The following is an 18415-nucleotide window of genomic DNA, read 5'->3' as shown; positions in this document are numbered from 1 at the left end:
GTCATGGAGGATAAGATTGACGATAGGTTGTATTCAATGGTGGTTTTCCCGAGCAAAGAAAGGGCATCTGGTTTTGATTGATCTCTCCTACCCAATGGCAGCTTCTATGTGTCCTGCCCCCAAGAGCCTCTCCTGTGAGTTGGAGAACCCTCTGGAACAGCAAGGAATATGGCACAGAGCAGTGCATTTGGCAAATATAGGGTGCCTTGCCCTAAGCATTTCCACAAGCACAAATTCACCATGAGATATGGGATGGGTGAAGATGTCTGTTTTGCTTTCTTTCTGTTCCCCAGTCTTAAGTTCGGTTTTCAACACATCGGTTTGCAATATTTTTTGAAAAAAAAGTAATCAGCATTTTAGTGCAAATTTCTCCCAACATACACAATTTTTAATGCAATTTTCAAATTTTATTTTCACTGCCATATACATTTATATACACACTTTAAACTAGCATATGCATTTCTTGAATTGCAGTGGAAAATGGGGACAATGTCAAAGTTTGAAGGAGTGCATTTCAGTTTGCATATGGTTTCACAAGGTGCAAATTTCGCAAGTTCGCATTTAGATGGAAACTGAATCCAGTTTCTCCCCCACCTCTACACCGAATACGACCCAAAGTGTACTAATTGTGATGGCTATATGTCACCTGCCGGATCAGAGGCAGGAAAGCGATTGTGGGAGAGTGCTGGTGCACTCGTTCCCTACATTTGGGCTCAGAAGTCCAGTTTGATGCAGCAGGGCTCTTGTTATGTTCTTGTGCTTGCAAATGCAGCATGCTCCTTTTAAAGCAAATAGTCTGGCATTCCAGAAGCAGACTGCAATACAATGCCTTATTCTAGGGGGTGGTGACTTAAAGAGTGTGCTGGCTAGATGTTTGCTCATTTTCTATAAATGTTATTTAAGATCAAGAAAGCAATATAAGATTTTGCTGCTGCGGTTCCAACACAACATATAAAAAGAAATCGAGGGCAGCTTGACATGTGCAGTTTCGGGCAGTGTCAAGTCAGTGCACGCATAAAGGCGTCAGCCATCACTATCTTTCTTAATACATCTCCAGATCCCATATACGGTAAGTAGAAATCAAACCAGCACCTTCAAGAAATGTGCTGTTAAAAATGATTGCAGGTAGCCCCTTTGCACATGAACTTGTCTGAGTAGTAAGCAGAATGCCACGCTGAAGAAACAAAACCTTAAAATGATAGATTGGGTGACCCAAAAGACATTGGCCAAGCCTGAGTTCTATTGAAACCAATGGGACTTAAGTTAGTTATGGCCAGCTTGTCCCACTGATTTCAATGGGATTAAAGTGTGAATAAAGTTTTGTTGTTATTTATTAAATTTGTATACTGCCCTTCATCCAAAGATTACAGCGTGCTTCACAACATAAAAACACAAAGTGAGAATACAAAATGCATAATAAAAACAAAACAAAACCAGTAGTAAAGGACCCCTGAAAGTTAAATCGAGTTGCAGACGACTCTGGGGTTGCGGCGCTCATCTCGCTTTACAGGCCGAGGGAGCCGGCATTTGTCCGCAGTTTTTCCGGATCATGTGGCCAGCATGACTAAGCCGCTTCTGGCGCAACAGAACACTGAAACCAGAGCAGCGCATGGAAACGCCATTTACCTTCCCACCAGAGCGGTACGTATTTATCTACTTGCACTTTTTGGTGTGCTTTCGAACTGTTAGGTTGGCAGGAGCTGGGACAGAGCAACGGGAGCTCACCCCATCGTGGGGATTTGAACCGCCAACCTTCTGATCGGCAAGCCCAAGAGGCTCAGTGGTTTAGACCACAGTGCCACCTGTGTCCCAAAACCAATAATACACCCTCCCAAAAACACATTTAAAGGGCATAGAAAGTTAATCAGCTGAAGCCAAAGACCTGGTTAAAAGGAAATGTTTTCGCCTGGCCTGAGGGAAATCTCCTTGGGGAGAGCATTTCACAAACAGGGAGCCACTGCAGAAAAGGTCCATTCTCGTGTTGCCACCCTCCTGACCTCTCATGGAGCAGGCACACAAAGAAAGTTCCTCTGGCTCCAGCCGCACATGTGTCAAACCAGTGGTGCTCACAACAACAGCGAAAGGAAAAGGTATTTATGCTCATCAGCTCAAGGAAGAAGCCTCTCCCCACCCCCACCCCCCACAGTGCTTCTCCTCCAACGCTGCTGCAGAAAATAGCTCTCACAGTGCTTGCTTTAAATTAGACTAGATTCAATACAATGGAGCATTTATATGTCAAAAGACTGGAAACGGGTTGTCAAGGTAAAATTCACCGTAAACAGAGACGTTAATTCAGTTGTTGGCATGGCTCTCTGTTATCTTCTCAGTGCCTTCCAAAGGGTATTAACCCTACCTTTTGGCAGCATGGTTATTTATTATACTATATTATTTTTTGCACCTGCTGCTTAGCCCTGATAACAGCTCACACCACGCTTTGATTTTGCTGGGCTATTTGAAAAACAAAAGCAAAAAAAGGCCTCAGCAACCTGAGCTGGTTTGATGCGAGCACTTTTCCACAGAGTTTTCCTAAGTATATGGCTTTCTACTGCCATGTGTAAATATCCCATGGTTTCCAACATGCAGAGTCCAATTGGAGGAGGAGCAGTCTCCCAAGATGAGATGTGACATTGTCCTTTTCCATTAACCAGAACCCAAGCAGCACACAGCAAATGCCCAGCTATAAGCAAGTGTGCAAATTGTGAAGGAAGTGTGAGCAGGCTTTCCCCTCATTCACTCCATATCCTTTGTTCTACTACCCTTGAATGACAATACCATGAGCAAATGCATTAAAGGGAAGTGATGAAAGGGGAAGTCATTTTGGAACAAATGACTTCTCAAGCTCTCTGTAATTCAGGATCATGGTACAATAGGTATATGCAAATCATGGCTAAGGAAAAGAAAACAGTCCAACCAGCCAGCCATCAAAAGGTTTTTCTATGGATCTCTATGTAGCTAATAGCAAGTACTGAAAAACAAAGCAATGTAAAACATGGAACTAAAATTGTTTCATGTTGAGGTCAATGGTTGGAACTATCACTTACGCCTTACCCAAAATTGTGGGTAATGCAAAAATAATATTAATAATAAATGCAAAGATACGACTGCTCTAGTTGTCTTTGCATTTATTATTAGTGTTGTTTTTGCATTTATTTTTGCATTTATACCCCACCTTCCCTTCAAGGAGTTCAAGGTCGTGCACACATTTCCTCTCCACCCCATTTTATCTTCACAATAACCCTGTGAGGTAGGTAAGGCTAAATTAATCCATCAGAGAAGAGGAGAACGGTGAGACCCATTGTAGCGTGGTAAAGGATATGTAACTAACTTGCCAAATGAAACCCCAAAGAGCGTAGATTTGCAATTACATACCACAGATTTTAAAAAGTCACAGGAACATGAGATGAAGCACAGATTGGCTGCTAGCTGCCCATCTGCAGGTCTTTTCCACCCATTGACACAGATGCCAGGGTGACATGGCTTCAGTTTGTTTATTCTGCATATAAGCATTCCTTGCTGTTGATATTTCAGTCAATATTCCCAGTCATTCAACAGAGAGTTGTTGGTGGGAAGGGGCCAAGTCTGATGAACAAGTCTGAAGTTAGAATAAACCATTTAGAGGAGCAGACTGCATTGAAAAAATGCTAAATTAAATATAATCAAAAACTGCACGCGCACACACACACACACACACACACACACAAAAACTTTATATTCTCCACAACCAAATGCATCCCCAAATAGGAAGGTAAATCCTACATTTACTCATCTGTGTTTGTAATCATGTGGTCAGGAAGCTAGAATCAGAACAAGCTCCTGGTAATGAGGCAACAGATTGTCAAAGAGCCCCCTCAAGCTTCGTTTTCCACACACACCTAGAACAGCAGTGGGGGGCCATTTTCCCCAAACCATGCCCACCCACCATCTGCTGTCAGGTAATTGACAGGTGGGAGGCGCCATCCACCTGTAAAAATCGCCTGCTGGGGAGCTCTGGATTTGGTCTGCTGGGCTGAGAAGGCTCCCTAGAACATATGAATAAAGAAGAAAATGGAGAGTGGACTGGATTCAGCTTTTAGCTGAAGCCAGCACAAGAACTCTTGCTAATGCAATGGTGATTCTCCCTGTCTTCTGCCCCTGTGTGCCCTTCCAAACCCATTTTGGATGGTGGGAGGACCCCCCCTAGAAAAGTGGCTTGGAGGGTTAGAGGAGAGTTTGTTCCATAGAGCAAGCAGAAATGCTTGCACTGATAGAATGATCTCCTTAGTTCTATGTTAAATTCCACCCCGTGTTTTCTCTTAACATTACGTAACCACAGCCGGGACAATTGGTTTCCAGGACAAGGTCTGTAGCCAATTATTCATAGCTACATACCTGCATTTTCCACAAATAACATTTGTGCTCAAAGTGATTTACTGGGGGAAACGATTTACTGGAAATAAGCAGTCTACAATAATTGCACATGATTATAACGCACGACAGAAGTTGTATTATCACTGCAGCATAACACAAAACAACTCAATAATTAGCAGTTCATTTAAAATGCAACAAAAAGTGAGCCTAAAGCTTACCAACAGGACAAGTGACAACAGTGAGCTTCACGTCCCAAGTAGATCCAAAGCAGGCCCCGCCAACTCCAACAAAAAAAAGAATATTTATACCTAGACACAACAGGCCAGAGAAAAACACCAGCTCTCTCAGGAACGCTCCTAGGGCCAAAGGGTGGGGCGAGCCAGGAGGAAACAGCCACCGCCAGATGGCAAGCATGGAGTCAGTCATTCTTTCCTCCTCCCTATGAGTACCAACACCTGTCTTTCCAAATACTAAGGTACTAGTGCTACTGGCAACTCTACGTACATTCAAATCCCAAGCTGGCAAAGCAGCAAAAAGGAAAGGAAAAAACAGGCCAGGAAACGCCAGCAGCTGATCTAGACATCATATCCCAGATTCTTACTGTAAGTGTGTTTATGTCGGAGATAACTGACCGCGTGTACAAAGTGGAAGTGAAGAAAGCAGCGCTTCTGTCTGGGCTCCTGTCTGGGCTTCAGCAGGTGCCTGATTGTCAAAATGTACTCTATGCACATGAGACTGGAGCTTTTCAATACATAGAACAAATTATTCTAGGGTGGCAAGCTCTGTCTCTAGCATATGCTTCTGTAGCCGCCTGCCATAAACCCACCTCTGATGTACATTCATTCTGTGTGTGTTAAATGCCCCAAAGGCATGAGCCACATCTTTGCACTATTGGCAAGATTCTCTTGGCCAAGCGGGATAGTAAATTATAACAAAATCCAGCCAAAAAATAATTAAAAGATGGTCATACTGTTGAAAGGAAATTACTTAAGACTGGTGGTGAATTTTTGCATTCCAGTGAATGGTTAATGTAACAATGTCTCCCAACTACTGGGATGTATATATTTGTTATATTTATATTTTGTGCTTCCCAAATAGAGTTCAGAGCAGTATTTAACAGTAACCCTGTAAGATAAATTAAGTAGAAAGACAGTGGTTGTCCTCTGTCAGTGTTGGATTGCTTAAGCCCCACTGAATATGTACTGGATTGTAGCCTTAGTGATTTGTCTGAGGCCACCCAGAGGGCTTCATAGCTGAACAGAGTTTTCCGTGTTACTATGCTGTTTCAGGTTACTGGTGAACAGAAGTGGTTTTGCATAAAACAAATTCCATCTTGCACCATTGCATCAAGATTCCTTATATGCAAGAGGGGGCTGGATGAGGCCACTGGACTGAAAGCCCCCTGCATTCCCCACTACACAATCTAATAAACTGGTGTATCTATTTTACCTTTGTGTACAGAATTTTAGGAAACCTAGTTCTGAAAACTAGGGATTCCTAATAGAATGCTGAGGACGTCATCAAACAACATCAGACAACTCTAAAATCCACAGTGCAATTGCACTCTCCAACTACTATACTTACTTTTAAATACTCAAATTATTTATTGGTTTTTCTCAGAAATTATGCCTCATCAGTTTGATTTGGGTCAAACTGGCCCTCAAGCTCACTTACAAGCCATAAAAGATGCATAGATACATATAAAATAATAGAGAGTGTGTATGTGTCAGTAGAGTATATGCTTGTAGCAAAATGAAAATATATTTACAATTCACCCAAAGGATGTGTTTCAAATTAATTGAAAAACTGTCAGCCGAGATTATTGGGGCAGGGAACTTCAGAACACTGTTGCCACACTTAGAAAGGCCCTGCCCCTTCATAAATACTTTGAGGGATGTTTTCACTATAGCTATGCCAAATAATACTAAATATTATAAATATTACAAAGGTTCATTCCGGTGAAGAAAGGTTCAAACATCTGAACTTTGCATTCAAATGCCAGGGAGATTGTGCTAATGTTTCCTGTCTCCATACAGTCAGATGCTTGTATTTCTCAAAGTTTTCTGAAGTTACACCACAAAGATGAACCAACAGAATTCTGAATCATTTATATGCAGTTGTGCAATAATAATTGTATGTTTTGGTCAAACCCATTACATTATAAAAAAGAGACAATTATGTTGGGTACATAGGATTTTCTAACCACAACATCTTGGCTGATTTTTACACGGTCTTTAGATGACATGAGAGAGCAATTATACTGTATTATAAATTAGTCACTCGCCCAAACTCAGTTTTATATCAAAGCTGATTTAGGATTCATGCAAATTCAGGGTTGCATCTAACAACAAAAAGGTTTTACATATAGCTGAATCACTTTAAGAATCATCATATTAATATTTCCTGGCTGGATCTTTGGCTAAGAACATAAGAAAACAAAGGACACAAAACTAGGAACCTGAGCATGTAGGACTGTTGTGAAAAGATTTGTTCTCTTCTGGAGAAGAAATTTTTCCAAGCAGAAACTACCATATTTTCATTCCCCACCCCCATCTTTTCCTCTGCCTGCTGAGAAACCAGGTTAATTCAGTTACCAGCAAGTATTGTGGCCTTTCTCCTTTATTTCCCCAAGTCATTGTGACTCAGATAGCTTCTACTGCCCCACATCTCAGGGAATGAAAGGTATGCATTTTATTCAATCTTTTCCTATTCAGAACAGCACCAAAATGTTAGTTGTTAGTATTCACGCTGGTCTGTAGGAAGAAAGCCTCTGGAGAGTGCATCATCTTTCCTGTCCTGTGTTCTTTTGAATTTCCATGTGCAGCAGCTGTAGTAGAATCTGAGGGTGCCTTCTGGCTTCATGATTCAGGAATCATGATGTTAACATTGATTTTTGCTAATAAAACTCCTTTGCTCTAATCTTTTTTCTTACTACAGTACAGATAAAGTACTAGCTAGAACCTTGCTGAAGTAACAAAAGTTGAATATTTTCATTAGGATTACCTTAATTCTTACTAACTTCTTTCTATTTTAATTTGTTGGAAGCCACCCATAGTGGCTAGGGCAACCTAGTCAGATGGGTGAGTAATAATAATAATAATAATAATGCTATATGGAACATCACCACACCACCACTTTGCTCAGGATTTCAGAATGAGGCATTTGTTTTGAGCAATCTCCTCAGCAGTATGCATAAAAGTTAAGACAAAGTTTCAAGTGAAGCCCTAGACAGCTCCATGTAGTGCTTAAGCTGGAGACTATATGGATGACATTCAATGATGTCCACCTGCTTACACAATGGAAATCAATATGTGCAAAGGGATTTCTGGTTATCCTTATCCCCCCTGCATGCCTTTACGGTCAGCTGCAGAGAGTCCTCCAACACTCCAGAAGAAAAGAGAACAGAGAAGCTTTGCTAGATTCTACCCCCAAAACAGCAGATCGGAGGTGTTTCAGCAGCAGCCATCACCATAACTGTGTACAGTGGTACCTTGGGTTACATAAGCTTCAGGTTACATACGCTTCAGGTTACAGACTCCGCTAACCCAAAAATATTGCTTCAGGTTAAGAACTTTGCTTCAGGATGAGAACAGAAATTGTGCTCCAACGGTGGGGCAGCAGCAGGAGGCCCCATTAGCTAAAGTGGTGCTTCAGGTTAAGAACAGTTTCAAGTTAAGTACGGACCTCCGGAACGAATTAAGTACTTAACCCGAGGTACCACTGTATATGTGAAGTCGGTATCACTCGTTTTACTCCTTAATTCCTTTTCCTCCAAGAAGCTTGGAAGAAACCACACAGCATTTTCTCCTTATCCCTTATAGTCCCTTTTGAGTCTATATCTGATAGTTTTATAAACATATAGTTGATAGACTTTGAAAGCTTCTTGATCTTTGAATTTAGAATTGCACTCCTGCCATCACACTCGTCATCTGTTCCAAATGAGGAAATAAATGCATATTTATTTTAAATTAGAAATCCAGTAGTTGCGTCCAATGGAAAATGGCTCTTTTTATATAAAACAGGATAGTTAATTACTCCATTAGTTGACAAGCCATGTTTTCAACTACACTTCCTGTTTAATGCACCTGTAACCTAAGCATGCTGCATTCTACATATAGTTTGGGGTTTGATTATGAAAGAATGTCACAACAATACAGTAGTAATATATTATAATACTAAAGAAGTTTGAATTACATTTTTCCAAGTTACATCACCTTTACCTAGATTCTGTTTACAGCTGTTCATTTTTATTTAACTATGTCTTTGCAGGACTACATCCAAATCATTTGTGTCTCATTCCAAAACATTTGGGCAATCAGAATTTCTGGAAAATAGGTAGCTATCTGCATAGGACTGTAACGACATGATAAAGTTAGATAACAAGAAGCTAGGAAGGTGATTTATCTTCTTTCTTCTTTGGTGATCACTCATAGCCGAGTAAGATTGTCTTCCATGAACATAGTCCAAGTCAGACTAAGTTGGTCAATCTAGCTCAATATTGGCTACACCAACCAGCAGAATCTCTTGGAGATTCAGACAGGAGTCTTTTCCAGCTCTACTAGACAGAATCTAAGAGTTTTTGCATGAGCTCTACCATTGTACTGAGTTGTGACCCATCCCTTATATAAATTAATTTATTAGGAGCTCTGGGTAAATTGTTTTCTTACTCCAGTTCAGATAGTTGTGTACTATGGCTTTTAAATTAGAGCCCTTAGCTGAGCAGAAAAGTTTCATTTCTGTGCAATGTTACCCACTATATATAAAATATCCAACTTCTTGATACTGAAGTTGAAGCAAATGCTTCAGGAGACAGAGTCCACAGATGAGCAGATTCTGATGTAGATCTTTATTCAGGAGTGGCCCACCCATGAGGCAAAAGCAAGGCAACCGCCTCAGGCAGCAGGGTCCACCAGGGCAGCAGATCCAGTTGTCAATCTTTCTTCCCCACTTGTTCCTGTTGTAGATATTCCTTGACCCCTTCTTCACTGGCCATTTTGGAGTCCACTTGAGGTGCCAAAATGCCTTGGGTGGACCCTAGTCTGTTTGTACTTGAGTTCACTGAAATCAATAGGTTACCAACTTTGCATAGGATTGCAGCTTTAATTGCATTTCTTCTACTCACACAACATGCCTTAGAAGACACATCAGCTCACAACTATGCAGTCTAGAAGAGGCTGTCACATTATTTTTCCTTTGCCCATCTTTGAAGGCACCTTGCAATTATATGTTTCCCATGGCTGAAACATTAATAGATGGTACTCTTCCACTTGAGAACATTATTGTGGTCCTTCAGATGCCACCCTCTTGCCTGCAGGATATCAAAGAGGAAAAAATCTAACCTCATCCAGACACAAGTATTTGTACTAATGCTTTGAGGATGCAGACTGAGCCCATTTCATAGCTGCAGTCAAATGAGACAGATTTGCATAGGGAATGAAGTGTGGCCCTTAATTTGGAATGGGGCATTTGGGATTTCACAAGCTAAATGAGGGTACAACTGATATTTTTTTGAAATATTGATGCAATCAAACAAATATATCCAGACATGATTGAAGTCCGTACAACAGAGATCTAAATTAGGTTATATCCATATATGCAGGGAATGAATTATACTTTTAAAAGTATTATCTTCAGCAGTGAAGCTGTTATTATCACTGTTGACATTTACTGTATGAGGTCACTTCTATGTATCTAATTTGCTTAATGATGTTTACTTTGTGCCTTTAAAAGCTGACCAAATAACACAACTACTTGGAGTTATATATGCTTTCTGAGAACTAGAAATACAATTAACCTTACAATAACCTTTCTTTATGTGTGCCTTGATCTAGGGACCTGTGTGGCTTTCCTTGTTCATTTAGAGAAGGCAGCTAAATATTTGCAAAGAAAAATTAGCATGGAGCTGACCAGTCAATTGGAATTAATAGGGAAACTCACCTAGACATGTTTTTATATGTCCATCAAATCACATATGTTCACAAGACATCACAAATGAAAGCACTCATGGAAATTATCTAATTAATTCCCTAGTTTAAACATTTCTTTTTGAAAAATGGCCTAGCTAATTTTTTAGCTGTCAAATGTTAACTTTTAACCATTTCTTGAAATACTTTTCTATAATATAAGTTAAAAGCCTTTTTTAAAAAATGAAATGAAATGAAATCCAGCTTTCCAAGAGTTTTCTCTGACACAGCTGCTCTTTAGTACTTCAGGGACTTTATATCAAATGACAATATTTCTTTATTGAAACTCTAGGCGTTATTGCTTGAAAGACAAAAAGTAGTGCTCCTTCCCGATATGGTATCTTAAGCACAACACATCTCAGAGTTCCTTAGTTCATGATGACATTTTCTTTTTAAAAAAGAAAAAGTTTTTTTTTAACCATTACAATAAATCATTTTCCAATTAATTAATACAATGCACCTTCAAACCAAGGAAAGCAAAGAATATGGTTTAACATCAGCACCAAAAAGAGATGAAAAATGCTCATTTCTCAGCCAATTTGTTCTCAATCACATTATCTTTTGCTCAGACATACTGTGTTATTGCTGTATCCAACAAAACTTTATAATGTTGAGGAGCAGATAGTTTCACCACTCCTCCACAGTCAGGGGGTTGGTGGCCATTCGCACATCATCCACATATCCTTCAAAACAATTCATAATAATATTTGGTTTTCTCAGTATTTCATATCCAGTAATGTAGCCCAAAATTTGCCTCCAGCAACCTTGATTTTTTTTCTATATCCCCTATATCCTGTACAAATAATCTGCACCACATCTCCAAAATAGTCATGGGACAGCTTATATACGTGTTTCGGCCCCATGGGTGAAGTCTTAAAATAGTTATGTTTCAAATTCATTGCTATGACTACTTTACAAATTCTGTCCCCTGTCCACTGGTGCACACACACACAGAGAGACACACACACGTTTGCAGAGGTCAACAGAGTAGTCAGCTGAATGCAGGAGAGAAAACAAGCAGAAGCAAGCAGAAATATGGCCTCCAGAAAGAGTGGGAGCCATTTCTGCTGATAAATTTACAGACCCCAGAAAATAGGTCAGAAAATAAGCTATATTTAATTTACAATTGTATAAGTCTATTCAAGATTTATGCCAATATTATTTTTTGTGATAAAAATTATTTCAGAATTGTACACATTTTAGAGTAGTGCTAAGTTTCCTGCAATATCATCATTTGCAGGGCTTTTTTTCCAGCTGGAACTCACTGGAACTCAGTTCCGACAACTCAGGTGGATGCCATTGCCATTATAAGAGAACAAGAGGTGAGTTCCAACACCTCTTTTTCTAGAAAAAAACCCCAGTTCTGATCATTGGGTATTATAATACATGCATCACAACATTTCATTATTGAAATACATGTGTGTTTTTAAAATGTATGTTAAAAGTGCCTCTTTGCAAGACATAATAGTGCCCTTTCGAATTCACCTTCTTTCCCTCGTGAAAATTGATCCTTAAAAAATGTCCCATGCTTCGTGGCTTAGGCAGCTTAGTCCTCAATGGCCTCTACCCATGCTGCATTAAAACCTAGCTTTGTACAATTATGTCACATTTGTTTCCAAAGGTCTTAAGATCCTGGCTGTACACAAGAGCAATCCTAAGAGTGCATACCAAGAAACCCCCCTGAGATCACTTGGATTTACTTTATAGGTTGCAGCCTAAAGCCTTTTTAATTCACCCTCTCCTCAAAAACAGACAAGTTGAGTTCACAAGGCCTAGTGTTGCATCTGGATATGGAAAAGCCAAACTCATGTTCTTGCTCAGCTCTGAAGATGACTGAGTGGTCTCAAGTGTCGCTATCTCAGCAAAACTTAGCCTCCCTACCTGTAATACTTGGGGAAATGGGGGAGAATTGCAATAACCATTTAGAAAGCAGACATAGTACCAAACATATCAGAGGTGACTGAAAGCTTGTGACCTTCGTTCCAGGTTTTGATGAACCTGAGGAAAAAGTAAATTCCAAAGCTGGGGAGCAGTTGCCAAGAAGACCTCTCTGCATACCCTCACTTGACAACCTCTGCACACACAAACACCCCCCCCACCCCAGTGGCTTGGGAACGGCTTCTCCATGGTGTGAATTCACAGTGCTTGAGCGAAAATTGCAATTATGCAGGCAGGGCAAATCATGTGGGCCTTTACCAACCCATAAGCCCCTTTTCCCTGCAATTCCGGTTGCCGGGAGTGAGTGGGGTGGATACCATAACAACCAGCTGATTGAAATGTATTTATCCTTGCTGGAGACAAGTTAGATTTCATAGATGTCTCCCTAGACTCCTGTCTCTAGTTGTTCACAATCTGACTTTTAAACAAATACTATTAGAAAAGTCCACAGTGTTCTGATGATTATATTTTGTAGTAGAATGTCCCTATTTTCTGAGGAACATTGGAGGGTATGTTATGCTTATTTCCTCTGATGGTGCATGATCATTGGGCATATTGGGGAATTGTGTTTTCCAGGATTAATAGACCATATGCCACAGCAATTTTTCATACACAATGTGATCTCCTATTTCCTTGTAATCCCTTTCTTTGCTTTTTCTTCACAGTACTCCATCAGTCTTCCTTTGTGATCAATTTAAGACTTTACGGGGAGTAACCGTGTGTCTGTGCAATACTACTTAACAAATGTGTCAACTTTATCATAAAGAAGGTTATTGGTTTTGTGCAGTTATGTTGAAATTCTAAACTAATTGACCATTTTCAGTGAAAACAGTTTTTTCCTTTTTTAAAAAATGACTGTTTATCCAAGTGAAAATAAAATGGAGGAACCAGTTACGCTACCCCGAGATTGGAAGGATAGGAAAAGAAAGAAAGAAAGAAAGAAAGAAAGAAAGAAAGAAAGAAAGAAAGAAAGAAAGAAGCCTGTGGTTTGCCTTATAGTGCAAATCCATGCATGTTTATTTGGAAGTAAAACTGTTCAGTGAAGCTTAAGCCTTTGTAAGCATGTTTAGGATTACAACCTTATTTATGTTTACTCCACCATCCTATTAATTAACTCAGTAATTAACTTCACTATATTAGATAAGACTTACTTCTAGATAAGTGTTCACACAATCACAGCCAAATTTGCATTTGCTGCTGGTCAAACGAAGAACAAAAAGAGAATGGGAAATAGAACATCTTCTACTGGATAAAAAAGAGTGACTAACTACTTCAGTTTTAATCTTTGTTTTCCACTTTGTATCTGCACACATTATCTTTTTGTGTTATTCCCCACCCACCCCCAAAAAGCATATCACAGCTGAAGCTATTTTACTCTTTTGCATTTATTTATTTCTATAACAAGAAGCCTGCATGTCTTTCATTATACCACTTGACATAAAACACTTCTTAACCACCAGCACCATTTTGGTTAATAAAAAGAAGGGGTTAGGTTAAAATATTGGCCAGTTATTTATATCTTAATTTTATGTACTCAGGTTTTCTCTTTGGTACACCAAACAATGTATTCTAGATTAATCAAGCATTTTTAAAGAACTGCACGCATATGACTGAGGAGTTACTGAACAAGTTAAAGTGCCTATTCAGCATACATAATATGTACCTCAATTTGTGCAGTTTGCCATTACAGAATTGCAAGTAGAAAATAATATTTTAAATAGCACTACCATGGTTGATTCATGGTTATTCAAACTAAATGTCAATGAAAGCCAATGGAAAGGAACACAACAATACAGCCAGATGAAAATTCTGAAGGTCATAACTTTGTTTATACGCTATTCTTATATTCAGAAACTCAAAGAATGTTAACCTATTACTATAAGAGCATGGATTTAACATGGTGACCTGCCACTGAAGAAGTGGAATTTGGCTTAAGAAATGAATAATAACTGACCAAGATCGTTGTGAAACCTTGTGTAAATTTGTTGTCAATCAACACAGCACAGGAGTGAGACAATTTCATGATACGAAATTATTAGTAGTCCTGGTTATAATGGCAATTGGGCGATAGGGAACAATCTGGAAACTGGACCCAGAAGCCCAATCGAAGCAGACCAGTGGTTTTGTGAGAACATTACAACATCTCCTTCACCAGACAGGCAATCAATATATTTGCGGATGATCAGCAACAATATTATATTCAGCAGGCCTGATTACAATGTCCATACTTCAATGCTAACCCACAAATATAATTTGAAACCCTTGAGAAATTAGGAGCAACTCAGTATACAGAAGCTGGCATGCCCACAATTGGGGTGCCCGGTCCTAAATTAACATATACTTGAAAACATATAGAATTGTTTACATTTCATCTGAACATTAGCCTACTTTACCTTACTAAATCAGGGTTAATAGCACAATAATCATTGTAACTAAAGGCAGGAGATATCAGTAGTAGCAGCAGCAGCAGCACTAGTAGAACAACTTTAAACAAAAACAAAATGCCCACTGTCCTGCTGGTTGAGCCAATGAATCCTGCACGTCATTAGGATATTTTAAACCCATTTATTTTAATGGGATTTGAGCTGCCCGTGCGTAGCCAAAATCTCTTAATGAGAGCTTTTCAACACCCTTTGATCAAAACATTTTAGTTGCGTTTTTCAAGGCAAGGGTTGGAACATCATCGTTATGCCAGAGATTAGTTCATACTTGTGCACCTCTAGATTTTATCCCCAGTGGCAGAGTTTTTTGTTTAAAAGGAGCTGAGCAGCACACCGTTCAAAGCCCTTACCTCATTTAGCTGCTGGTTCTGTTGGGGAAATCCTTTAGCTGCAGCAGCGAAAAGACTGATCAGATGTTATGCCAGATGTTAGGTACACATAGGTGGCAGGCTATCACTTCAAAAAACCTCGCAGCAGTGAAGGCAGATGCTTGTGATATGAATTTTAAAACATATTTTAGAATGTTTAGCTGGCCAATTGTGGAATTCCTTAGGTCACTTCCTGTTATTCTGATTGGATCGTCTAAAATAAAACTTTAAAAAACCCCACAGGGATTGCAAACATTTGCATACAGCCAACCAACTCACACCTTCCCGCACAAACAAAACAAGTCTAACCAGGTTACACTTCTGTCCCAAGAACAAAAGAGAAAGAGCCCTGTTAATGGATGAGGCATTGGTTTCGTGTGTGTGTGTGTGTGTGTGTGTGTGTGTGTGTGTGTGTTTAAGACGATCCCATTTATTTTATTTTATTTTTGCTAAGGACAAGTTATTTCAGGCAGTTAATATAACCTGAAGAAAGAAAAGCAAACTCCAGAAACGTGGCCATCATTTCTGACAGCTCAAACCGGCTTGGGGGTGGGTGGGGGAAATAACCAGAAAACGAACAGTATGGAATAGATTTGCATTAACTGCAAGCTCAAGCAAATGATCCAGCATTGAAGGATTATCTTTCTCCTCCCTGGTATTCACTTACCCTCATTGAACTAAGTCATATATTAGAGAGTTTGTCTCTGTGCCTTTCCTTTGCCCATATTATTTCTGTGTGCGCACACCGCAAAGGCACGGTAGAAAACAGAACAAAACAAAAACTTGGCACAAACTGAAAACTGCATACCTGCACAAGGAGTGACTGTGGATGTGGCAATCAATGCACAAAGGGGCAGCCAGAGTGTCAGGCTTGTGTCGGTGTCCATGGTGCTTTTCAGATTCTACCCAGCCTCTGCTATCTGCTCAGAACAGAGCCAGTTTGTACATTGCTTTGCCAAGCCCTGGCCATGCAGCACTGGGTCCACGAGAAGCTCCACACAGTTGGTACTCTTCAAATGGATTTAGAAGTAGCTGCGCTTTAGACTTTGTACAAAAGAATGCAGTGCCAACTGGCTCCAGGTGAAGGAAACCACGAGTGAGCAAACTGTAGCTTTAATTCCTGCACCTTTTTAACCTGACTAGAATGAGGAACAGAGTACCAGAGATAGATGGGATTGACACATTCAGAAAAATGGCTGGTGGTTGGATATAAACTAATAAGAGAGAACAGCCACAGTGGGTATTGGGGGGGGGGGCTTAGTTTTGCATTTAGTCAAAAGGAGTGGCTGGTGTAGCACAATTTTGCACCTTTGCACATGCCTGCAGACAGAGATGCCAAATTCTGTTGCCAGGTCTATGTAACTGAATAGCCTCATCTCAGGATAAAAAGAGTTCAGAGCTTCCCTATTAGAAAGTGTAGCTCAGTTGTCGCAGAGACACCAAAGGCAACTTTTCCATTGTTGACCAATAATCTACCCATGAGGCTGGAAACTAGACTCCATTGGGTGGGAGATCTAGTCTACAAATCTGGACTCCTCAATTCTATTCACGAATGTAATTTACGTTTGCTTTCAGAACTTAAAATCCCTGGAATGTTATTGATTTGTTGTCTACTCTCCATGCTGTTGTGGTCTCAGCTAAAGCGTGGTGGGAGTAGCGTACCTAGAACTCCAAGTACTGCATGCATAAGAGAGCAGCTGGTCGTGGTTCAAGGCTGCTATGAGCATGTTTTGGTCTGGTTTTCTCAGTGGTGTTGTCGTAAAATTTGAAGTGCTAATCTGTGCAGCCTCCATAGCCACATACCCAGAGTCCATACCCATATCCCCAAGATATGTCCAAAAATGAAAACTGCTGTACAGCTATATACTCCCAAAATAAGCATGACATTTGTTTTATTTGTATCAGCTGATGGTCAAAGAATAGCAATTTGTCAAAGGGTGGTACGGTGTTAGGATGTTGGACTTTGGCAAGGAAGTCTTGGGTTCACATCTCTGACAAGTAGGGTTGGGAAAATCTCTCAATTTTGGTTACTCTCAGTTACCATTTTTTCCATTTGTAAGTTCAGTTCTCCATATTTCCACATCAACCTGGGGTTTTTTAAAAATTCAAGTCCATGTGAAAATTCATCAGCATACACATATTTCTAAGTTTACCTTTGAATGCAATGTCAATAAAATTTCTTCCCCATCCCTACTGACCAGCCATAAAGTTCACAGGGTGACCTTGGACAAGTTGCTGTCTCAGCCTAGCCAACAAAGGGATCATGCGCCAGGGCCGACCAAATTTCCAGCCCTGCACGTCAAGAATACACCACTAGCATATATTGCTTGAGCAGATTATGTTGTCATTTATTGCATCTTTACCAATACTTGTTAGCAGACTCTACATCAGAGGTCAGCCCTATCAAACAACTGCTGAGGGCCCACCACTGACCCCGTTGTCAACCCAAAATGGTGGCTACAGTTATCTGGGCCTGACACTCCTCTCAGGGCTGATTAGCCAGCATTTCCCCCTTCAGCCAGCACTGCTACCATCATACCTTGACAGCTAGAGTGGCATTTTTGCTTCTACTGCTACCATCACTTCAGCTACAGCAGTGGAATAAAACTGTCATGCTGCACACCTGTCAGCTGTTGCTGTCGAGGGAAGGGGAGGAGTTCATGCTGCAGAGGGGGAGACTATGCCAAACAAAACCAGTCCTGATTATAGGAGGTTGAGAGGCACTGACTTGCTTAAGGCAACCTAGGGAGTGGATGCAATATCTGATCCAGGTGGATCAATATCCATTCAAGGTGGATGCAATATCTGATCCGGGACTGCTGCTCAGTTTCTTATACTGAGATACACCAATTCTCACAAAGGGTTGCAATTTGTGACACAATGCCATAAATCACGGTTGTAAAACATTAGTGTTTTTTTAAGCAAGACTAGCTGTAGCTCTTGACATGGGTCAAGGTCTGTATCGTTGTTTTCCTTTCCTTAGTGACCATTCCTCCAATCCCAACTAGGTGGCTATGAAGGACATGGAGGAGCCTATCTTCTCTGGTTGCTATGAAATGCAACATTGCAGGCAAGATAAATAAATAAAAAAAAATGTCCAGTAGCACCTTAGAGACCAACTATGTTTGTTCTGGGTATAAGTTTTCGTGTGGATGCATACTTCTTCAGATACTTCTTCAGATTTCATGCATGCACACGAAATATTATACCCAGAACAAACTTAGTTGGTCTCTAAGGTGCTACTGGACATTTTTTATTTATTTATTTCTACTGCGTCAGACCAACGTGGCTAGCTACCTGAATCTGAATTGCAGGCAAGGAAATTGACTAGGCGCAGTGGGTAGATTAAGGACAGTCG

General features: G+C 40.2%; 1 protein-coding gene across 1 annotated transcript in view; it reads right to left on the bottom strand.

Annotated features, from left to right (window-relative positions):
* Positions 1–15257, bottom strand: part of EHF (ETS homologous factor) — a 50708-nt gene extending 35451 nt beyond the window's left edge. The window contains exon 1 of the mRNA XM_083602746.1: positions 15040–15257. The gene's annotated coding sequence lies outside the window, so the exon portion shown is untranslated. The remainder of the gene's footprint in view (positions 1–15039) is intronic.
* Between the last annotated feature and the right edge of the window lie 3158 nt (positions 15258–18415).

Source organism: Podarcis filfolensis (genome assembly GCF_964270895.1).
Source record: "Podarcis filfolensis genome assembly, chromosome: 1".
In the NCBI taxonomy this organism is placed as follows: Eukaryota; Metazoa; Chordata; class Lepidosauria; order Squamata; family Lacertidae; genus Podarcis; species Podarcis filfolensis.
Note: the sequence above shows the minus strand (reverse complement) of the source record. Positions and strands in the feature narration are given on the sequence as shown.